The 25,209-nt window shown below is 46.5% G+C and overlaps 1 pseudogene; it reads right to left on the bottom strand.

Annotated features, from left to right (window-relative positions):
• The window catches only part of LOC140193902 (paraneoplastic antigen Ma2 homolog), a 48,635-nt pseudogene extending 30,967 nt beyond the window's left edge, over positions 1–17,668 (bottom strand).
• Positions 17,669–25,209: the final 7,541 nt, after the last annotated feature.

Here is a 25,209-nt window from a genome sequence, read left to right on the forward strand (position 1 = left end):
GGAATCATGAAAGTGACGAAAGCTATGGTCTGACTACAGCTCTTTTCATAGGTAAGTATCTGAGAAAGCTACTGATGTGTTAGTTGTAAAATGTGGCTTGGTTTTAAGCTGGAAGAGAATTCAAGGAGCTCCAAGAAAGTTGTAAGGATCCAGCTTTTGTGAGTATGAAGAATCAGAAGCTACTTTGGGTGCGTTAAGGTTATTGCATGAACAAAAGAGACAAAAACACTGCTTGCAAAGGTAGGTGTAAAGACTGAAGCCCAGCTGGATGAATGGAAAGCCAAAAAGAAAGGAGTCGATACAGATATGAAAACAGAGGATTTGTCAGATGATGTCGTGAATGAGGAAATCAAGATGGGAGGTCAGACTGTAAAAGAAGCAATAGAACAATAAATAAGGGAATATTCTAGTGAACGAAATAGATCTTCCCAAGATCAAGATGCACAAACTAGAAGAAGAAAAAAGAGGGAAGAGATGGAGAGAAAGAATGAGAATGAGAAAGGGAATGGTGCGAAGGTGAGAAGGAAGATGAGAAAGAAAAAAAAGAGATCAAAGTAGACCCGGAGAGAGGAAAAGAGAAGAAGGGTGTCCAGAGCTATAGAACCACTTCCTGCAGTCTCAGAGTCATCTATCTCCTACAACCACCAAGGAGGAGACTCCATTACGTGAGATTGTTTTCAAATCACAAATCTCACTTGCAGGCAAAGTCAGGAAAGAAGATATCCCACTAGAGTAAGAACTCTTCCACAGTAATTAAATCTTTAGGCCTGAATGGAACAAGTTAAAATTTACTATGCTGTGGATGTCTATATAGTGGTTGTATTATATAGCGTACTATGTATATAGTTGAGATGTGTTCTCTATCGAGTTAGAATTTATAGCTAAGCAGGGAGGAGTGTTAAGTATTTGATATTTCAATAATATTTGAGTAATCGTGTATTATATATTGTTTGGTTAAGCTTTCCATTTGCTTAAATAATTCATTATGGGTTATATGTAAAAGTACATGAATTGCATGTGTCCTCTTGCTAACATTTTGAAAAGCTCAAACAGATAAATAGAGGGATAGCTCAAGCGAAGCAGCCAGTGGAAAGCGGCCAGAGCGTGAGTGGGCCAGTGAAGGAGTGGAGCTTTGGGGCTTTGACTCGAGAGGCTTCGTCGAGAAGAGGTGGAGGACAAGCTAGCTCGCAGTTAGTTTTTACAAAGTCTCCTGAGACGCTGATGTGCCTCTCATTTGAGATGTGGCAGTCTTGGGGGAAACACCCCTCTCCCACAGAGTCACATCTGCCAGAAGTGCATATGGCTGGGCGATCTGGAAGACCGTGTAAGCAATCTGGAGCAGCAGCTGGGTGACCTTCGAATCATAAGGGAGAATGAGGCAGTCATGGATGAGAGCTACAGGGAGGTAGTCACACCTAGGCTGTCGGAAGCAGGTCGTTGGGTGACAGTCAGAGGGGGGAAAGCGAAGGTGAGCAGACAGGTAGTGCAGAGCACCCCTGTAGCCATTGCCCTGAGTAATAAGTTTACCGTCCTGGATACTGTTGGCGGGGATGACCTACCAGGTGTGAGCCACGGTGACAGGGCCTCCGGCACTGAGTCTGACCCTGTGGTGCAGAAGGGTGGGATGGAGAAGAGGAGAGCTGTCGTCATTGGGGACTCTATAGTCAGGGGAGCAGACAGGAGATTTTGTGGACGTGAGAAGGACACCCGCATGGTTTGTTGCCTCCCGGGTGCCGGGGTCCGGGATGTCTCTGACCGGGTGCACGACATCCTGGTACGAGAGGGAAAGCAACCAGAAGTCGTGATACATGTTGGGACCAACGACATAGGCAGGAAGAGGGATGAGGTCCTGAAGTGTGAGTTTCGGGAATTAGGCAGAAGGCTGAAGAACAGGACCTCAAGGGTGACATTCTCAAGATTGCTGCCAGTGCTACGTGATAGTGATGGTAAGAATTGGAGGAGATGGCAGTTGAATGAGTGGCTGAGGAGTTGGTGCAGGGAGCAGGGTTTTAGATTTTTAGATCATTGGGATCTCTTCTGGGGAAGGTGGGACCTGTACAGATTGGATGGGTTGCACCTGAAATCGAGGGGGAGCAATATCCTTGCAGGTAGGTTTGCTAGCATGGTTCGGGAGGGTTTAAACTCATTTGCGAGGGGGATGGGACCCAGAGCGATAGAGCAGTGAAAGAAGTGCATGGAGTAAAGCTAGATCTAACATACAGAGAGGCTTTGAGGAAAGAGAAGCAGAATAAACGGTGTAAAGACAGTAAGGTAGAAGGGCTAAAGTGTGTGTACCTCAATGCAAGAAGCATCAGGAACAAAGGTGATGAACTGAGAGCTTGGATACATACATGGAATTATGATGTAGTGGCCATTACAGAAACTTGGCTAGCACCAGGGCAGGAATGGATTCTCAACATTCCTGGATTTCAGTGCTTTAAAAGGGATAGAGAGGGCGGAAAAAGGGGAGGAGGGGTGGCATTACTGGTCAGGGATACTATTACAGCTGCAGAAAGGAGCGGAGCTTTGAGGCTTTGACTCGAGAGACTTCGACGAGAAGAGGCGGAGGACAAGCTAGCTCGCAGTTAGTTCTTGCAATGTCCCCTGAGACGGTGATGTGCCTCTCATGTGAGATGTGGCAGTCTTAGGGGAACGCCCCTCTCCCGCAGAGTCACATCTGCCAGAAGTGCATACGGCTGGGCAATCTGGAAGACCGTGTAAGGAATCTGGAGCAGCAGCTGAATGACCTTAGACTCATAAGGGAGAATGAGGCAGTCATAGATGAGAGCTACAGGGAGGTAGTCACACCTAGGCTGTGGGAAGTGGGTCGTTGGGTGACAGTCAGAGGGGGGAAAGCGAAGGGGAGCAGACAGGTAGTGCAGAGCACCCCTGTAGCCATTCCCCTGAATAATAAGTTTACCATCCTGGATACTGTTGGCGGGGACGACCTACCAGGAGTGAGCCATGGTGGCAGGGCCTCCTGCACTGAGTCTGACCCTGTGGTGCAGAAGGGCGGGTTGGAGAAGAGGAGAGCTGTTGTCATTGGAGACTCTATAGTCAGGGGAGCAGACAGGAGATTTTGTGGACGTGAGAAGGACACCCGCATGGTTTGTTGCCTCCCGGGTGCCAGGGTCCGGGATGTCTCTGACCGGGTGCACGACATCCTGGTACGAGAGGGAAAGCAACCAGAAGTTGTGATACATGTTGGGACCAACGACATAGGCAGGAAGAGGGATGAGGTCCTGAAGTGTGAGTTTCGGGAATTAGGCAGAAGGCTGAAGAACAGGAGCTCAAGGGTGACTTTCTCAGGATTGCTGCCAGTGCTACGTGACAGAGATGGTAAGAATTGGAGGAGATGGCAGTTGAATGAGTGGCTGAGGAGTTGGTGCAGGGAGCAAGGTTTTAGATTTTTAAATTATTGGGATCTCTTCTGGGGAAGGTGGGACCTGTCAGTTTGGATGGGTTGCACCTGAAATCGAGGGGGAGCAATATCCTTGCAGGTAGGTTTGCTAGCATGGTTCGGGAGGGTTTAAACTAATTTGGAAGGGGGATGGGACCCAGAGCGATAGAGCAGTGAAAGAAGTGCATGGAGTAAAGCCAGATCTAACATACAGAGAGGCTTTGAGGAAAGAGAAGCAGAATAAACGGTGTAAAGACAGTAAGGTAGAAGGGCTGAAATGTGTGTACCTCAATGCAAGAAGCATCAGGAACAAAGATGATGAACTGAGAGCTTGGATACATACATGGAATTATGATGTAGTAGCCATTACAGAGACTTGGCTGGCACCAGAGCAGGAATGGATTCTCAATATTCCTGGATTTCAGTGCTTTAAAAGGGATAGAGAGGGCGGAAAAAGGGGAGGAGGGGTGGCATTACTGGTCAGGGATACTATTACAGCTATAGAAAGGGTGGGTAATGTAGCAGGATCCTCTTTTGAGTCAATATGGGTGGAAGTCAGGAACAGGAAGGGAGCAGTTACTCTACTGGGGGTATTCTATAGGCCCCCTGGTAGTAGCAGAGATACAGAGGAGCAGATTGGGAGGCAGATTTTGGAAAGGTGCAAAAATAACAGGGTTGTTATCATGGGTGACTTTAACTTCCCTAATATTGATTGGCACCTGATCAGTTCCAAGGGTTTAGATGGGGCAGAATTTGTTAAGTGTGTCCAGGATGGATTCCTGTCACAGTATGTGGACAGGCCGACCAGGGAGAATGCCATACTAGATCTAGTACTAGGTAATGAACCGGGTCAGGTCACAGATCTCTCAATGGGTGAGCATCTGGGGGACAGTGACCACTGCTCCCTGGCCTTTATAATTATCATGGAAAAGGATAGAATCAGAGAGGACAGGAAAATTTTTAATTGGGGAAAGACAAATTATGAGGCTATAAGGCTAGAACTTGCGGGTGTGAATTGAGATGATGTTTTTGCAGGGAAATGTACTATGGACATGTGGTCGATGTTTAGAGATCTCTTGCGATAAATTTGTCCCGGTGAGGAAGATAAAGAATGGTAGGGTGAAGGAACCATGGGTGACAAGTGAAAATCTAGTCAGGAGGAAGAAGGCAGCATACATGAGGTTTAGGAAGCAAGGATCAGATGGGTCTATTGAGGAATATAGGGAAGCAAGAAAGGAGCTTAAGAAGGGACTGAGAAGAGCAAGAAGGGGGCATGAGAAGGCCTTGGCAAGTAGGGTAAAGGAAAACCCCAAGGCATTCTTCAATTATGTGAAGAAAAAAAGGATGACAAGAGTGAAGGTAGGACCGATTAGAGATAAAGGTGGGAAGATGTGCCTGGAGGCTGTGGAAGTGAGCGAGGTCCTCAATGAATACTTCTCTTCGGTATTCACCAATGAGAGGGAACTTGATGATGGTGAGGACAATATGAGTGAGGCTGATGTTCTGGAGCATGCTGATATTAAGGGAGAGGAGGTGTTGGAGTTGTTAAAATACATTAGGACAGATAAGTCCCCGGGGCCTGACGGAATATTCCCCAGGCTGCTCCACGAGGCGAGAGAAGAGATTGCTGAGCCTCTGGCTAGGATCTTTATGTCCTCGTTGTCCACGGGAATGGTACCGGAGGATTGGAGGGAGGCGAATGTTGTTCCCTTGTTCAAAAAAGGTAGTAGGGATAGTCCAGGTAATTATAGACCAGTGAGCCTTACGTCTGTGGTGGGAAAGCTGTTGGAAAAGATTCTTAGAGATAGGATCTATAGGCATTTAGAGAATCATCGTCTGATCAGGGACAGTCAGCATGGTTTTGTGAAGGGCAAATTGTGTCTAACAAGCCTGATAGAGTTCTTTGAGGAGGTGACCAGGCATATAGATGAGGGTAGTACAGTGGATGTGATCTATATGGATTTTAGTAAGGCATTTGACAAGGTTCCACACGGTAGGCTTATTCAGAAAGTTAGAAAGCATGGGATCCAGGGAAGTTTGGCTAGGTGGATTCAGAATTGGCTTGCCTGCAGAAGGCAGAGGGTGGTGGTGGAGGGAGTACATTCAGATTGGAGGATTGTGACTAGTGGTGTCCCACAAGGATCTGTTCTGGGACCTCTACTTTTCGTGATTTTTATTAACGACCTGGATGTAGGGGTAGAAGGGTGGGTTGGCAAGTTTGCAGACGACACAAAGGTTAGTGGTGTTGTAGATAGTGTAGAGGATTGTCAAAGATTGCAGAGAGAAATTGATAGGATGCAGATGTGGGCTGAGAAGTGGCAGATGGAGTTCAACCCGGAGAAGTGTGAGGTGGTACACTTTGGAAGGACAAACTCCAAGGCAGAGTACAAAGTAAATGGCAGGATACTTGGTAGTGTGGAGGAGCAGAGGGATCTCGGGGTACATGTCCACAGATCCCTGAAAGTTGCCTCACAGGTGGATAAGGTAGTTAAGAAAGCTTATGGGGTGTTAGCTTTCATAAGTCGAGAGATAGAGTTTAAAAGTCACGACGTAATGATGCAACTCTATAAAACTCTGGTTAGGCTACACTTGGAGTACTGTGTCCAGTTCTGGTCACCTCACTATAGGAAGGATGTAGAAGCATTGGAAAGGATACAGAGGAGATTTACCAGGATGCTGCCTGGTTTAGAAAGTATGCATTATGATCAGAGATTAAGGGAGCTAGGGCTTTACTCTTTGGAGAGAAGGAGGATGAGAGGAGACATGATAGAGGTGTACAAGATAATAAGAGGAATAGATAGAGTGGGTAGCCAGCGCCTCTTCCCCAGGGCACCACTGCTCAATACAAGAGGACATGGCTTTAAGGTAAGGGGTGGGAAGTTCAAGGGGGATATTAGAGGAAGGTTCTTTACTCAGCGAGTGGTTGGTGCGTGGAATGCACTGCCTGAGTCAGTGGTGGAGGCAGATACACTAGTGAAGTTTAAGAGACTACTAGACAGGTATATGGAGGAATCTAAGTTGGGGGCTTATATGGGAGGCAGGTTTGAGGGTCAGCACAACATTGTGGGCCGAAGGGCCTGTACTGTGATGTACTATTCTATGTTCTATGATATGTGCATGCCTCGCTTAAAGTAACCTCGAACTACAATCATATTTTTGGACTCCTGCATCTTTCTTTGAATTCATTTAATGTTTGGAAATTACAAAACATAACAGTGGGTGCATTAACTGAGATCATGCAAATCCCCTATATCCTGGAACATCTCGACTTGATTGAAAAACTGCAAGGTTAATGCCCCTATTCAAGAAATGACAGAAAAAGATAGAGGGAAATTATAATAAACAAAATGTGAGAGATATCCAGTAACTCAGTCAGTATCCATGGAGAAAGCAAGAGAATCTATGATGCGGAAACCAATTAATGATATTTCCACATGTCAAGTTCTGTAAGAGAATGAAATAGGGCCCCTCCAGGAGGCAGGACATAAAGGAGTATCGTCAAGGTTACTGCGAGTCTGTCAGCTTGCAGTGAATGTTGGTGGCAGGCCTATAGCAGGTATTCCTATCTGAATAACGCTGTCAACTTGCGTCAAAATTAAGCAGTTATTTGGCTCTACCATACCGATGCACTTTCTCCTATCCTCACTACTGGTTGGGCAGAGGTGATTGACAAAGATAGAGTCATAGCGCTGAGCTGAATAACTCTCGGACAGCATTTATCATGGAACCCCAACAGATGCAATGTCGTAGCATTGAGTGCCATTGCATTTACTCTAGAGCAATCCTTCCCATGAGAATATCGAACAGCAATAGAGAAAAGCCCTTCATGGTGAATCAAAACCTGCCCATGGTTGGCTCTCAGGGCATTAACAGACAATAGAGATTTCTGAAACATTCAGAAGTACTTGAATCCTTTAATAAAATTGAACATATAAAAATCCAAAGGAACTAAGGAACTCCAAAAAAAAAATCAATTTTCCAAACAAAGCTGCAGAATGTCCTAAAGAAGTATACCCCTAGGGAAGCCCAAGACGATGGGAGAATGGGAACACTGACTGGATGGACCTACGGATGGAGACACGTGCTAACGTTCAACCAACTACAAGAATGGAATGTGTCTGCGGCAAAGTTTGTAAGAATCCACATGGTCTGAGGATTCATCAGATATTTGAGCAAGGAACAGCAGGTACTGTGCACAGGGATCACCCCTGGTGAGATGCAGTAGGAGCTAGGCCCGGATTCGCCCCACAGCATCCAGAACCTCCTTGTACCTAAAACCCCAAGATCAACCATAGCATCAGAACATTGCTGGGTGAAGTGGTCTCCAGCAAACAAGGGGGTTGAGTGGCATCAGTTTGATGACGATGTGGAGAAGATACTTGATGCTTCAGGAGGGGATGGAGATAGAAGGCTCAAGTTCACGTCAGCGATCATTGTCAGTTTTGCTGCAGAGAGGTTTGGCGTAGAGGAGAAGCATCGGGTGAGCACACCCTATGCGATGAATCGGAGGGCCAACAAGGCCAGCCAGTTGAGACAGGAGCTGAGATCATTTAAATGGCAATCCATGGAGGTAGCAGAGGAGGAGAAGGAAGCACTGCAAGAGCTTCGTAACATCATGAGGAAGAAGCTCCTCAGCCTTCGCAGGGCAGAACGGCACAGGCGATGCAGGAGGGAGAGGGCTGCTTCATAGCTGATCTATTTAGCTTCACTAAAAGCTTCTTGGGTAAAAGTGGAGTGAACAGCTGATTGATCAGCATCTCTAGGACTCCAATGCAGACGCAACCAAGGAGCAAGACTTGGGGGCATGCAGGGGCCTGATAAGTCCTCCAGCACCTACTACTGAGTTCGACAGCAAGGAGCCCAGCTTGAATGAGGTTCAAGAAATAGTAAGAACAACTAGGGCAAGCTCAGCACCTGGACCAAGTGGAGTACCGTACAGGCGATACAAGTGGTGTCCCAAACTTTTTTATAGACTGATAAGGATCTTCAGGGTGCTTTGGAGGAGGGGGAGAGTGGCCCACCAATGGAGATTTGCAGTTGGTGTCTGGATTCCCTAGGAGGAGATCTCCAAGAACATCAAGCCGTTTTGAGTCATCTCACTGCTTAGTGTTGAGGGGAAGATATTTTTCGGTGTCATCGCCCGACGCCTAGTGGAGTACCTCCTGAAGAACCATTACCTCCTGAAGAAGGGTGGGATGGTACGGGCTCCAGGGTACTTGCAGCATACAGGAGTGATCTCTCAATTGATCAGAGAAGCACAGGAAGGCAAAGGAGATCTCTCCCTGCTCTGGCTGGACCTTACAAATGCATATGGTTCCATACTGCTTAAGCTGATTGAAGTCACTCTCAAGCACCTCCATGTCCCAATCAGGAACAGGGAGCCCATTCTGGACTACAACAGTAATTTCAATCTAAGAGTCATCTCTGGGACAGTCACATCTGACTGGCATTGTCTTGAGAAGGGGATCATAACAGGATGTACAGTGTCTATGATCATCCTCTCCTTGGTGATGAACGTGTTGGCCAAGTCAGCAGAGGTAGAGTGCAGAGGCCCATTGTCCAGGTCTGGTGTCCGTCAACCACCTATAAGAGCATTCATGGGTGACCTGACTGTAACAACAATGCCAGTGCCAGGATGCAGATAGATCCCCCAGAGTATGGAGAAGCTCATTGCTTGGGCAAGGATGAACTTCAATACGAAGAAATCCAGATCTTTGGTACTTAAGAGAGGAAAGGTGGCTGACAAATTCTGCTTTAACCTGGGAGGTACCCAATTTCCAAGCCTATCTGAGAAGCCCATGAAGAGCCTTGGCAAGACGTTTAACAGCTCACCGAAGGTCACTGCATCCATCAAAGCAGCAGGGGAAGAACTGCAGCAATGTCCGTCTGCTGTGGACTAGTCAGGGCTGCTGGGTAAATTCAAGGCTTGGATTTACCAGCATGGAATTCTCCCTCGGATTCTGTGGCCACTGCTAGTCTTTGATGTCCCACTGTCAACTGTTGAGACCTTTGAGAAAAAAATCAGCCAGCACCTATGTGGGTGGCTGGGTCTGCCTAGGAGCCTAAGAGGAGAAAACCAGACCGAAGCTCCCCATCAACAGTGTGAGCGAGGAGTTCATGGTCACCCGTGCAAGAGAAGTGGCGCAATACAGAGAGTCGAGCGACCCAGAGCTCTCACACGTTGGCATTGAAGTGAGAACGGGCTAACGGGGGGCACAGGATGCAGCTGAGCAAACCGAAGCACGGCTGTGCCATGGTGAGCTGGTGGGCTCAGTGCCATTGGGACGGGGGACGGGGGGCACTTGGCTCGCTTCCCAACAGTCCGCTATGATAAGGTGCAAGAAAGAGCGAGGCGCCAGTTAGTCCACCAGGAGGTGTGAGCTGCTGTGGAGGAGCTATGTGCCAGCAAGATTGTTGGCAAATGGCAACAAGGTGCATGGACAAGATGGGACCAGGTAATGGGGCACACCTTGGGGGTGGAAATTTGGTGAGCTGAGCCCCACCGCATCAAGTTCTTGATCTGGTTGGTCTATGACGTCTTGCCAAGCCCAGTGTGCCTCTATTGCTTGGGCAAGGCTGAAACACCAGCATGCTCCCCGTGCCGAGGGAAGGGGACACTAGAGCACATCCTCAGCTGCTGATCAAAAGTTCTGGGGGAGCAGCATCATTGTTAGCACTACGACCAGGTGCTGAAGACTGTGGCAGACCCCTTGTGCATAGCCATCGCCCAGGCCAAACATCACTGCCCAGAGAAGCAAGCAATTGTTTTTATCAAGGCAGGGGAGAAGGGTCAAACCCAATCCAAGGAGCATGCCGGCCTTCTTGGAACAGCAAAGGACTGGCAATTGAGTGTTGACCAAGGGAAACAGCTCAGAGTCCCTCAGCACATCTCCTTGACCATGCTTAGGTCAGACATAGTGGTCATGTTAGAGCTGACCATTCCTTGGGAAGACCGGATGGAGAAGGCCTATGAAAGGAAAAAGACGAAGTACCAAGACTTGGTGAAGGAGTGCTGCAGCAAGGGGTGCCAGGCCCATTCTATGCACATAGAGGTGAGCTGCAGAGGGTTTGCTAGTCAATCCTCTACTGAACCTACAGCCAGATGGGCATTTCAGGAGCCCAGAAGAGAAAAGCCATCAGGAAACAAAGAGGTAGCAGATGATGGCTGTGGATCAGGAGGAGTGATCCATGGCAGAATGCTACTCAGACACAAGTCAGGGCCTGGGCACCCCGGCTGTGTCGCCCGAGCGAGGGTGTCTGATGTTGAAAGGCCTGAAACACTCTATGACCTCAGCTTACATCACTGATGCTGTGGCTGAGTGCATCGCAAGATGGATCATTTTATCATTCTATTCAGCCAACATACATCCAAACACTTGAAGACCTTTAAGATACCTTTACATATAGTAAATTAAAAACATGCTGGTGGTTTAAAAAAGTATTTGAGTGACTTTTTTGCATCATTTTTTGTCTTTTTTTGCATAAAAATATATGAATGTACAAACCGTATTTTAAAATTAACAAACTCTCTTAAATGAGGCCAAGGCACAGTACAATTTTCATTCAAACCAGCATGTTAAAAAAAAAAGTTGTGCTTCCTCTTGCCATGAATAGGTTAGTTTGCAGGCCTTGGGAGATATGTTCATAGGCTGTTGAGGAATATCTGCCAGAGGGATGTTCCATGGAAAAATGTGGAGGAAGCTTTACTCAGCTTCATCTAGGATAGCCAGCAGTTCTGTTATTGCAGACGTCATTGAAACAGCTTGAAGGCAGACGATACCTCTGACAAATGAATGTAATGAATGCAACAACAGCAGGATGAGGAGTGGGAGGAGCTCTCAGAAAACTAGCACTTATTCGTGAAATTCAATATTGATGATTCTATTTGTCAAGTAAATGCTTTTTTGACAACAATCTAATCATAACCACCAACAATGGTAATAATTTTTATCCCAAATTATTTAGATAACTGAACATATATATTCCCCACTGGATGTGAATTTGAATTTCTGTGGTAGTGATAATTTGGGATACGGTCTTACCTTTCTCTCAATATATCTGAATGATGAGTGCCCACCAAGTAGTAATTCATTTAGTACAGGTCGACCTTCACTAATCTGGCACCATTGGGACCTGAGGAGTGCCAGATTAGTAAAAATGCCAAAATACAGAAGGATCACATTAAGCATAATCAGTGCCAGATTATCGAAGGAACCTAATTACAGGTAGTCAGATTAGTGAAGGTCATCCTGTATTGCTAGTTTAATTTATTCTCATTGCTAAATGAATAAACTCTACAGAGAATGGGGAAATGCTGAAAGTAGCTTATTAACGCCACTTTTAACCATGGTTATACAAACAGATGCAGTACTTACAAAGCCATCCTATGCTTCATCTTGACCTCTCTGACCACATCTCCATAATGTTAATCCCAGTATACTGACTGCTGATGAAAATGGAGAACCCAGTCAAGAGGACAATCACTGTGGGGCCTAATGAGGCAACCTCTATGCTTCAGGACTGTTTTGAACAGACCAACTGGCAGATGTTCAAGGAGGCCGCCACAAATTAAGTAGACACAGATAGTGAAAAATGTGCTTCATCGGGCGTCAGCTACGACAGTACGTGTGTAGACGACATTGATGTTTCATGTACGGTCATCTCACAGCCCTGGCTGAACACAGAAGTGTACACCCTAATAAAAGCCCAGGATGCTGCCTTCAAGTCTGTGCATGCAACGCAACACCAGCCATGAAAGCTACACCCCTCCACCCCCCCACCCAGGTGAGCACCTTCTGTCTGTCACAGAGACAAGTGTGAGAAGGTCAACCCCCGCAAAGCATCCGGGTCAGACAACCTTTCAGGCCGAGTACACACAAGCTCACTGACGTCTTCACGGCATTTTCAAAACTTCACTTATCCAGGCTGCTGTCTCCACACGCTTCAAGGCAGCCACTGTCATCCCTGGTAGGTGATAGGTGAAACCAGGAGGGGGAGACGGGTAAAGCAAAGAGCTGGGAAGTTGATTGGTGAAAGAGATAATGCGCTGGAGAAAGGCGGAATCTGATGGGAGAACATAGATGACACTTCAATCAGGGCCCCATCAATCCTTCCAGGTGTGGCGACAATTCACCTGTGAGTTGTTGGGGTCATCTACTGTATCCGGTACTCCCGGTGTGGCCTCCTGTATATATGTGAAACCTGATGTAGATTGGGAGACCACTTCGCCGAGCACCTACGCTCCATCCGCCAGAAAAGCGGGATCTCCCAGTGGCCACTCAGGTTGAAGGAGCAACATCTTATACTCCATCTGGGTAGCCTCCAACCTGATGGCATGAACATCGATGTCTCAAACTTCTAGTAATTTGACCCCCCCTCTCCTTCCCTATTCCTGTTTCCCTCTCACACCTTATCTCCTCACCTGCCCATCACCTCCCTTTGTTGCTCTTCCCCATTCCTTTTCTTCGTGGCCTTCTACCCTCTCCTATCAGATTACCCCTTCTCCAACCCTTTAGCTCTTTCACTAATCAACTTCCTAGCTCTTTACTGAAACTCCCCCCCCCCCCGGGTTTCACCTGTCACCCTCCACCTTGTACTTCTTCCTCCCCTCCCCCCACCCTCTTGCATTGACTTCTTATTTTTTTCTCCAGTCCTGCGGAAGGGTCTCGGCCCGAAACTTTGACTTCTACTCTTTTCCATAGATGCTGCCTAGCCTGCTGAGTTCCTCCAGCATTTTGTGTCTGTTGCTTGTTTTAAAATCTGCAGTTAAGGAGTATAGAAATAGGGAGAAGGTTTTAGTTGCCAGAAACTAGATAGTAATTAGATAACTGGAATGCTTCCTCTTATCATAACCATAACGAGCTTGATGATTAGGTGTGAGATACTCCTGATTCTTCTGTGTTAGCTCATTCGAAATAACACTGACTATTACTGGAGGTTATTTTCCACTTTGTGCTTACAGTGTACTAGATACAAGACTCCATACATAATAAAAAGCAGCATCTCCAAACCCTATGCTGAATCTAGTGGTTGCTTTTCCCGGGAGGTGTGGAACCAAAATTTAGAAACACCAGATGTCTGTAATTCTCTGAGTTTTTACTTGTCCTCTTCAAGGAGGAACCTGGTCTGCTCACGCTGGTAAAGTTGTGCTCACTGTGTGGAAGTGGAATTTTGGAAATAACCTACAGAGGAATCCCTTTAACCAGAAAATCTCTGGGCAACAGTTAGCCCAAAATGTGTCAGGAGTCCCAAGGGAAGAGTTCAGGGTGCTTCAAACCTAACCAAAGGATTTCAGGTAGTAACCATTGTGAGCAAACTTCTCACTCAATGTGCAAGAGTTCATGTCATATCTTGTTCATTTTTTAAAGAAAGATGAGGCTGTACAGGATGGCACAAGTGTACGTTAGAATGTGGTCTGAATACGTGAACTATGTTTAGATACATTTTCTCATAAAATATTTAATACTCTAATAAAAAACAGAAAATGGTGAAGATTTGCTCCTGGGGTTAATATTTAATGAATGCTGACCTCTTTATGAGCTGTCTCGGTCTGTAAACTGTATTAATATAGGCTCTTGCACTACTTAGAACATAATTAATTGCCTTCAATGAATGTTTTAAGATCGACAAGGACAGATGTACTAAAGACAATTATCCTACTTCTATAATAAGGCAGCACACCTGACACCCCTTCACATGTGTTAACTAGTGACTGTCCAAATACAACAGGATGACTAAGTGCAAGAAATGCTTCTGGTTTTTAATAGTCAGCGTTTCAGGTTGTTATTAGAGGATATTTGGCTGCTAGAGCTCATACAGGAAGGTGAAAGTTCTATGACTTTTTAAAAATATATTCCATGAGAAGGTTATTACATAGAAACATAGAAAATCTACAGCGCAATACAGGCCCTTCAGCCCACAAGGTTGTGCTATTCTGGACCCATGGCTCCTAAACTTCTTGGGATTACTGCCCCCTTGCCTCCTAGACCACATCCCCAGCCTCTCCCTTACCAGCCATTAAATTACTATAAAGAATAACTAATATAAAATAATTTTTATTTATGATGCATTGTGAAAGAAAATAGGAACTGCAAATTCAAAGCAGTGACAAGTAATTAAAATAATTACTATAATCTACAGTGTTGTGCTGAAATTATCTAAGACCTTTGCACAGTACTGTATGTGTCAACATGGAGCGAAGAATGAGTTTGTCAATCTGGTGAGATCAAAGGATGTTGGGAATGGCAAGGGTGGAGCACTGTGGGAGGGGTGTGGCAGAGAAGGAATTCCAGGAGCAAGGGGTGGCATAGGTGCCAACACACCCAGCCCCAAAACACCAGGCAAGGTAATTTGATTTCAAACAATTAGTTTATTGATCATTACAGAATGGATCTCTTGCTTTCTGCTCCTTTCCCTCTCCCCAGTCATAATTTCCTGCTCCCTTCTCATGCTCAGTCTACAATAGAGACACATATTAAAAAAAATCAGGTTTATTATCATTCACAAGTCATGATTTTTTTTCACATTAGCAGTACGGTGCAATACATAAAATTACTACAGTACAGTGCAAAATTCTTAGCACCATAGCTATATAGGTGCTTAAGACTTTTGCATAGTACTGCACATAAAGTTACAAAATTATTTTATTACAGTACCATTTTCAGCAACAATTTTGCTATCTAACTATTCACTACTTCATTGTGTTTTCACCTTTCAATGAGACGGATGGGCTTGCTGCAGTGATATCAGCTTCCCAACATCGGGCTGAATGCTACTCAAGAGTCTCAGAGGCCCACGTTCAGTCAATTGGAGTCTGTTTCGTTGCATTGGAAGGAGTTGGGTGACTGCACTGAAACACCACTCCACTAAATATTGTATTGGAAAGGAAATAAAGAACACCTTGACCTTTTTCCACAGTGCAGGATAGTGTTCAGAGATTTCTTGATAAATTTTGAACCTCTGCTTCAGCTCGAAGTCATCTTGTAGTGAGATCAGTTTTTCTTCCATCCTCCCTGTTAATTCCTCATTACAAGTGTTCAGGAATGCAGTTTTTACCCAATCTGGAATTTGGATCGAGGGAAGATCCTGACGTCTCTCTGATACACCTTTATGCCGCTCACGCAGGTGGGCACACTACACCTGAAGACCACCATCTGATATTCTTCCTTTCTCTTCCAACTCAGAGGCCAATACGTCAACTAAATAGGGTCAACTTGGGCAGAAATTTGGAGATGACTGATTTGACATTTAAGATTCACATAATTGCTTTGCAATTGAAGATTAATTTAATGAAACTTTGCAAATAATTCTGACAATAAGCAATGTCATGCTTAATGTTCCGAGTTGATTACCAAATGAAGCATTTGCTTTTTCAAAGAATTTTGGTTTCAGAACTGCACAAAAGCATCTCAGGCAGATATCTTTTGTGATGGGAGTCCTTAATGAGGATGGCTTGGACCCAAATGCTGGCGTATCCAAAGCAAGGATTAAGACGCGGTGTCAAACTGGATCAAGAACTGAACACAAAAAAAATCGCTAGATGAAAACACTAAGGGTTAGAATTGAGCACTGAACCCATGTTCAGGTGTTCCTTAAATACTCAATTCTTGACACCAAAAACATGATCGTCATTTAACAGGGACATCCTAAACCCTTAATGAAGATGCACCAGCTATGCGTACTCCGGAGAATTAGAGTGTGTAAACCTTATAAGCTGGCATGGCTAGGAGCATCTCATAACAGGACACCCTCCCCATCAGCAGGGTTGATGGTGGTGCAGACAGGTTTTCATTTGGAGATATGGAAGGTGGGGTTGATCTTTAGGATCTTGGGGAGCTAGAATGTGTAAGACACCCGGTTTACTTTCCTCGAGATCTTAAAAGGGATCAATAAAACTTGATTGTGAACTTTTTGGATTCCACTTGGAGAGGCAAATGATGAGTCAGGCTGTTGCCCACGCTGTAACATGGGTCCCAGACTTCTTCAGTTTGCCTTTATCTCCAATCTCCCGGTAAAGCCCAGTAAAATCTCTTGCCCTCATGCAGTTCTCCTTGCAGTGTTGGACAAGATCTTCTGCCACAGGCCTCTTCTTCCAGAAAGAGAAGCTGAGGATAACCAAGCTGGCACTCAAATGGTGACATCCCATGCGCCAAGTGCTGTAAGGTGTTGTGGGCAATCTCTACCCACCTCAAAGACCTGATGAATGGTCACACCACTCATCACGTCTTCCCGAGGCCAGGCATTTCAGGTGCATTCTAAACTTGGTTGGTCCATGGGTGAAGCTCAGTGGAAAGGCTTGCTGTTGCCCCTATCAGTTTACAGAAAGCCTTCCAAAAATGTGCTGAGAATTGTGGACCGCTAACCAAGATAATGTCCACTGAAAATCCGTAGACTCTGAAGACCTTGTCCATGATGATTCTGGCCATCTCCACCACAGCTTCTCATAGGCAATGAACTTGCAGGCTTTTGAAAACCAATTGACAATCACCATGATGACCAACTTCTCCTTGGATGGTTGGGGACCTGTGACAAAGTCCATGGAGATGTGTGTCCAGGGTCTCTTTGGAATGATAGGAGATTGAAGAGCCCTGGAAATTGGGTACGGGGCTCCTTGCTCCAGGTGCACACCTTGCATGCCTGCACATACTGCTGAACTTCTCTCACCATTCCGGGCCACTAAAACCTCCCCTTGATAAACGTGAGTGTCAGGCAATCCCTGGGTGTGTGGTCATTCTTGACAAATGTCCCCATTACATTACCTGGGACTAGACGGAATTTGGGACAAACAGCTGACCCAAACGACCATCCTCAAGAATCCCCCCTTGCGCTTGGCCTTGTGAACAAGACAGTCAATTCCCCAACGAATTGTTGCTATCACCCTGGCCTGGGGCAAAATGGTGGCAGGCTGCTCCTCTCGTTCCAGTTCATCAAACTGGCAGGACAAGGCATCAGGCTTCTGATTCTTAGAGCCGGTTGATAGGATAGGATAAAACTAAACTGATTTTTAAAAAAAAAAAGACCACCTGCTCTGCCTGGAATTCAGCCTCTTGGCCTCCTGAATATAGACAATCTAAACAAAAAAACAGGGTTCTCGGCTCCCTCCAGCCAGTGACGACATTCCTCCAACACTAACTTAGTCGCAAGAAGCTCCCGAATCCGGATGTCATCGTTGCTCTCTGCTGGAGAGGAGCTGCCAGCAAGCTCGGCCTGAGATTGGGGAGTGGAACTGTGACGTGCAGGGGCTGGACTCTGATCAGCTCCCTTCAACATCCTGAAGTGGTCCCACTGACACTCTGCCAGGCAATTATCGAGATGGTTGGGCTGATCGATGAGAACCCTAAGGCTCTCAGCTGGCTCTCCCAAGGCAAGAGCATACTTCAGTTTGTCTCACTGCCCACAGTGATACAACTTGGTCAAGGACTCTCCGTTCCAGCCACTCTCCTGGGCCAAGGTCCAAAATTCCATCTGGTAGTCAGCACCGAGCCTCCCACTCTGTCTCGTCTTCATCAGGTGGTCTGAAGCTTGGCTGGCTCCCGCGGGGTGATGAAACACTCACCTCATGGCAGCCATGAATTCCCCCAAGACCAAGCAGTTCTCCAACCTGCGTTCCCAGTGCGCTGGGCCAGCCCAGGACTCTCCCAGTCAGGTGAGAGATAATGAAGGCACTTTTCCGCGCTTGGGAGGAAACTGGGACAGCTGAAGTTCAAATCCAGACGAACACTGGATGAGGAATCTGCAACAAGAGCCCGGTTCATCATCGAATCTCTCCGGGGTTGGAAGATGGACTGGCTCCGGAATGGGAGCGACTGGCTCTCCTGAGGGACTCCAGCTTCCTCCTTGAAAAAATTGCCCAGTGGCTCCCTGGAGGTTGCTAACCTTTCATGCTCTGTCCGGAAATATCTTCAATGTAGTTGGTCACAGCAGACAGATGCTGATACCCCGCTGGGTCCATGTTGGCTCAATCGTACTGCGACGAAAGTCCTTGATAGATGGATTGGACCCAAATACTGGAGAATTCGAAGCAAGGATCGAAATACAGTATCAAACCAAATCGTGGACTGAGGACAAAATAAACGTTAAACGAAAACACTAGTAAAGCTCAATTTATACTTCTGTGTCAAATATACGCTGTAGGTACTGCGTACCCTACGCCGTAGGGTGACGTGCACCTCCCCAAAAGTGTAACTCATGTGTCGCGGTGATGCAGACCGCAACAACTGTGGTCCGCTTGGTAGCATCGCATTTCCTCCTACGCATTTCTGGTTGCTTTTCTCCACCATGTCTGTACATTGATGCGAAATAAATGGTTGGAGACGATGAACCAAATCGTCCAATCTACCTGCCGACATCTGAAAATATTTGAAATGCATTTCCTCGTCCATGTCTGTCACGAAGAAACTCAACACAGTGGCATAGAAACCCCACTGCCAACTAGCGTTTTGGTGGTGAATTGCAGAGCGACGCAGACACAATTATACATGCTCACTATGGCGTAGGGCTACGTAAAAGGATAAATTAGGCCTACAGCGTAGCCCATATGCACAAGTATAAATCAGCCTTAAGGCTTACGCATGAGTACTGAACATATGTTCAGGTGTTCTTTAAATACTCAATTCTTGGCACCCAAAACATGATTATCAATTAATGCTAACATGATCATCAATTAACTCCTAAGCCCTTAAAAAGGCCGCGTCAGCTATCCGCACTCCAGAGAATTAGAGTGTTTAAATGTCGGAAGCTGGCATGGTGGGGAGCATCTCGTAACAACCTTTGAGAACCATCTAACTTCTGTGTACAGAGCAAGCATTCAAACTGTTCGTCATTCTCAGTACATAGCGCGAAATGGTCAAGAATTGAGAGCAAGGGACTTGATTTTATTTACTGCTGTGATGACGGTACTTAGTGATTTGTGCGGCCGATCGCTCAGGTTTTTTTGAATGTGAGTTACACAGTGCATGGTAAATATGTTAGTTACAGCTGTTTTCAAGAAAGTAATAACCCCACGGTATCATTGATGGTCCCCCATCTGTTGCACAAGCAGTTTGTAGCACAGTTATGTTCGTGAGTGGAATGTCCTTCTCTTTCAAAAATTGATCCACAGCCAGAAATATTGACGACTCCTTCTATTATGTTTTGTAACTCAAGAAACTAAACGAAAGGAAAACACGAGTCCCAATGTTTGTCTACTTCGTTTTTTCCCCGTTTTTTTTTATTGAGGAGCTCACACCTGTCTTTTCTAACAGTTCGAACAGTTTTCTAGCAGTTGACTCTGCTCTCCTGGACTGATTGATGTGTCAGCTCCAGATGACATAAGATACAATCTCCACTGTGTAGGGGAGTGATCCAGTTCTGTCCTTAATCTTTCCGAATACCCACTTTTGATCCATTTAGCAACCTCCTTGTTTGAGAAGCCCTCAGTTTGTCTCAGCTGTTCGTCCTGCAATCACCTTCTGAGACTGGGTTTGGGGATATTCAAGCATGAGCTTAAAGGATGTCCCAGGTGAGTTGTTCATTGTGGAGTGTGCTGTATTGCAATATGCAAGGAGGAAATAGATGAGCTTCTAATTCAGTTGTCACGGTCCCGATCATTAATTCCCTATCTTTCTCCTAATTTTCTTTGATTGTGCCACGGTTCCGACTGTTAATTTCCCATTTGCTTCTAATTCTCTTTGATGACAGCACACCTGGTTTCCATCAAGACCTGCAGCATAAGAACCCCTGCGTTACAACCACTAGTTGCCAGATCGTTGGTTTTGCCTGTGTGGTAATTAATGTTTCCTGGCTGCTTAGGACCATATGTTCTAAGTTTTGCTCCAGTTTCAAGGTTTACCTATGAAACTCCGTCTCTCTGTGTCAAGGCTCCGTATCAAGATCCCTCCTGTTTGCTGTTCAACATTCACATCTGCGTAAGCATCCTAACTCAATCTCAGTGCCTGTGTCCTGCACTTGGGTTCTCATCATTCGCTCATTGCAACAGAACGATCTGGCAGCAATGGACCCAGCGGACACGAATACCCTGCAACAAACACTCGTCAGCCAGGGCTCCCTACTGGGTCTGCACAATCAACTTCTCCAGGATGTCATGGAGAACCTCCGTTTCCTGTCTGCTAACTTAACGAAGATCGCTAACCAGGTGGACCATGTATCCACTCATTTTACCCCATTCACTCTTGGAACTCTGTCTAACCAGCCGAGACAGCCTGTAGTGGCAACCCCCTACATGTCAGCAACACCCCCACCAAGAGAGCCGCACGTACCAGAACCAGAACACTACACTGGGGGTTTGGGGAAGTGCCGGGCCTTCCTTCTTCAATGCTCCTTGGTGTTCCAACAGCAGTCATCCACGTACTCCATGGATAAGTCAAAGATAGCTTATATCATGGGGTTGTTGTAGGGAAGTGTCTTAGCGTGGGCCACAGCTGTTTGGGATAATCAACCGGATATCTGCTCTTCTTTCCCCATCTTTATCTGCCCTTACGATTGCACAATTGACCTTCTCCCGGGAGCCCCTCTACCCACCAGTCGGCTGTATAACCTGCCCCGACCAGAAAGGGAAACAATGGAGGTTTACTTAAATGACTCTGTCGCGGCGGGCATTATCCGACCCTCACCTTCCCCTGTAGGCACAAGTTTCTTTTTTGTGGGCAAGAAGGATGGCTCACTGCGCCCCTGCATTGACTACTGGGGCCTGAATAGCATAACCATAAAGAAAAAGTATCCACTGCCCCTTATCAACTCTGCTTTCGAACCCCTTCACGGAGCTACCTTCTTCTCTAAGTTGGACCTACGAAGTGCCTACCACCTGGTCAGGATAAGGGAGGGAGATGAGTAGAAAACAGCTTTTAACACCCCTCTTAGTCACTTCGAATACTTGGTCATGACATTCGGTCTCACCAATGCCCCCGCTGTCCGCTAAGCCCTGATAAACGATGTCCTTAGGGACTTTATTAACTGTTTCATTTTTGTTTATTTGGACGACATCTTAATCTTCTCCCGTAGTCTTCAGGAACACACCCACCATGTCCATCAGCTTCTGCAGAGGCTTTGGGAGAACAAACTATTTGTGAAGGCTGAGAAGTGCGAGTTTCATGTCCCTTCTGTCAGTTTCTTAGGGTACATCATCGAGGGCGGGCAAGTGAGGGCGGATCCCATTAGGATCCGGGCGGTGGCAGAGTGACCAAAACCCACGACACTCAAGCAACTCCATTGATTTCTGGGGTTCACAAACTTTTATCGTCGTTTCATCAGGGATTACAGCTGGGTGGCACCACCCCTTGCCCGACTCACCTCTCCTGCAACCCCTTTTCACTGGGACCCCAAAGCGGACTCAGCCTTCTTGGAGGTGAAGAGGTGTTTCACCTCCGCTCCCATCCTGGTCCAACCTGACCCCTCTCACCAATTCATTATGGAAGTCAACGCCTCCGACTCTGGGGTGGGAGCGGTCATATCCCAACGCTCCGGCCCAAAACAAAAACTCCATCCCTGCGCCGCCTTTTCTCACTGGCTATCCCCTGCCAAACGGAACTACAACGTAGGGAACCGGGAGTTACTGTCAAACTCGCTTTGGAGGAGTGGAAGCACTGGCTGGAGGGAGCGGAACATCCATTCATCATCTGGACAGATCACAAGAATCTTGCATACATCCAAACCACGAAATGCCTGGATTCCCACCAAGCCCGTTGGGCATTATTTTTTGGCCATTTCAGATTCACAATCACCTATCGTCCGGGGTCCAGGAACGGGAAGTCCAATGCTCTCTCCCGTCAATACATCTCCAAGGAGGGCCTTCCCAACCCTGAGGCCATCCTTCCATCATCATGTGTGGTGGCTGCCCTCACCTGGGAGATCGAATTCATAGTCAAAGAGGCCCAACCGACTCAATCTGACCCAGGCAATGGACCCTCCAATTGCCTCTTTGTGCCTGACTCAGTTCAATCTCAGGTTCACTCTGTCCCTTCTGAAGAGACATTTCTGGTGGCCTTCCATGGACACTGACACCCATTCCTTCATCTCTGCCTGTTCTGTTTGAGCCCACAGAAAAGCCTCCCATCGACCTCCTGCTGGGTTGCTTTGTCCCCTACCTGTCCCTAGCCGCCCTTGGTTCCACATTGCACTGGATTTCGTTACTGGACTACCCCCTTCACATGGGAACACGGCCGTACTCACCATGGTGGATCGCTTTTCCAAAGCTGTGCACTTCATAGCCCTTCCCAAACTCCCCACAGCCCGTGAGACAGCCGAGCTCCTTGTTCATCACGTCTTCTGCCTTTGTGGAATTCTCTCTGACATTATTTCTGACCGGAGCCCTCAATTCATCTCTCAAGTCTGGAAATCCTTGGAGCCTCAGTAAACCTATCTTCCAGCTTCCATCCGCAGACTAATGGTCTAACAGAATGAGCAAACCAGGATTTGGAAGCAGCACTGTGCTGCATAACCGCCAACAACCCGTCATCCTGGAGCATCCATCTTGTTTGGGTGGAGTATGCCCACAACTCCCTGATCAGCACCACCACCGGAATGTCTCCCTTCGAATGCTCCCTCGGTTACCAAGCCCCTCTGTTTCCCGCACATGAAGATGACATTGCTGTGTCTTCAGTTCAGGCCCATCTCCGCCAGTGACGCAAGATCTGGAAGGATGCATGCGCAGCCCTGCTCCGCTCAGCTGACTGCAACCGAGGATTGCCAAGCACCATTGAATTCCTGCACCAAATTATCAGACTGGGCAGAAGGTTTGGCTCTCATCAAAAGACATCCCGCTCAAGAATGAACCCAAGAAACTCGCCCCTCACTACCTGGGACCATTCGAGATTGAGAGTGTCATCAACACCTCGGTGATCAGACTCAAACTGCCCAGATCCATGCACATTCGTCCCACGTTCCACGTCTCCCAATTAAAACCTATATCTGTCAGCCCCTTGTGCCCTCCTGCTGAACCGCTTCCACCCGCCCAGATCATTGACGACTACCCAGCTTACACCGTCCAGCGAATACTGGATGTGCGCTGCCGAGGCAGGGTCTCCTGTACCTGCTTGATTGGGAGGTATATGGCCCAGAGGAACGCACCTAGATTCCCCACTCCTTCATCCTGGACCTTTCCCTCATTCGTGATTTCCGTCGACACAGTCCGGACAAGCCTGGTCATTCACCTGGAGGCTTCCGTTGAGGGGGGAGGGGGTTCTGTCACGGTCCCGATCATTAATTCCCTATCTTTCTCCTAATTTCCTTTGATTGTGCCACGGTTACGACCGTTAATTTCCCATTTGCTTCTAATTCTCTTTGATGACGACACACCTGGTTTCCATCAAGACCTGCAGCATAAGAACCCCGGCATTACAACCACTAGTCACCAGATCGTTGGTTTTGCCTTTGTGGTAATTAATGTTTCCTGGCTGCTTAGGACTGTGTATTCTAAGTTTTGCTCCAGTTTCAAGGTTTACCTATGAAACTCCGTCTCTCTGTGTCAAGACTCAGTATCAAGACCCCTCCTGTTTGCTGTTCAAAGTTCATGTCCACATAAGCATCCTAACTCAATCTCCGTGCCAGTGTCCTGCACTTGGGTTTGTATCATTCGCTCATTGCAACAAGAGTAGTGCGTTCTGCTGAAATTGTTTATAGTGTGTTCTTTAGATGCTGGAGAAATCTCTCCACCGAGCCATTTGTAGCTGGGTGGTATGGTGCAGATGTAATATGTCTTATTCTGTTTATTTTTAGGAATGACTGAAACAGTTCTGCACCAGCTGTGGTCCATTGTCACTGTCTAAGTGCTCTGGAATACCAGTCAATTTGAAGAGGCTTCTCAACACATCAATAGTGTGCAAGGCTGTAGTGGAGGATATTGCGAACACTTCTGGTCATTTGTAGCTACATCCATGACTAGCAAATAATTTGCATCCATGAATGGCCCATCAGAACTGCATGAATCCTCTGCCAGGAAAATGCAAGCCATTCCCAGGGATGGACAGGTACTGCCCTTAGAATCTTCTGGACATGTTGATATTCTGAACAGTGCACCGCAAGTTGCTCAATCTGCTGATGTATCCAAGGCCCCCAAACAACTTGAGCCAACACTTTCATTTTGATAAAGCCCAGATGACCAGTATATAGCTCCTCCAACACTGCAGCCCTCAGCTTGGATGGTATAACAACTCTCAATCCCTACATAAGGCAACCCCTGTCAAGGGGAAGTTCATTCAGGTGCTGGTAAAATTGGGGGAACTAAAATTTCTGCTGCACATTTTGGGTTGCCATGTAGACCTGAGACAGTGTGGGATCTTTTCTGGTTTCCCTTTGGATCATCTCTGCCACAGTAGGTAGTCTTCTGATTTGCATTAGGGAGAATTGGTGAAGAAGAGTGTCCTCTTATGTAAATATTTCAGGTATTTCCATTTCTAATGCTAAACGGAACAATCCATCAACATTTCCATGATTAGTTGTCCTCTTGAATTTGATCTTACAATAGTGTCTGCCAAGAAACAGAGCCCATCTCTGCATTCTTGCTACTGCTGTTACTGGAACACCCTTCTGTGGATTGAAAATGGACACCAGTGGTTGATGATCAGTAATGAGGGTAAACTCTCTCCGATACAAGTACTGGCTGGAACGTTTTACACCCAAAACCAGACTCTATCTATCTTGATGATATAGCCAGCCATTTCTGGAATTTTGAATTATTATTTGTTATTATTATAAACTCACTGTTTATAAATCTATGACCATACTTGTGTGCTAATTTTGGCAGTTTTCAGCCGTCTTTTTTTAATTTAAATGTCTCCCTTTCAAAGAAAAACAAGCTGAGCTTCAACAGGTAGCTG

This window comes from Mobula birostris, chromosome 1 (assembly GCF_030028105.1).
Source record: "Mobula birostris isolate sMobBir1 chromosome 1, sMobBir1.hap1, whole genome shotgun sequence".
NCBI classification, from domain to species: domain Eukaryota; kingdom Metazoa; phylum Chordata; class Chondrichthyes; order Myliobatiformes; family Myliobatidae; genus Mobula; species Mobula birostris.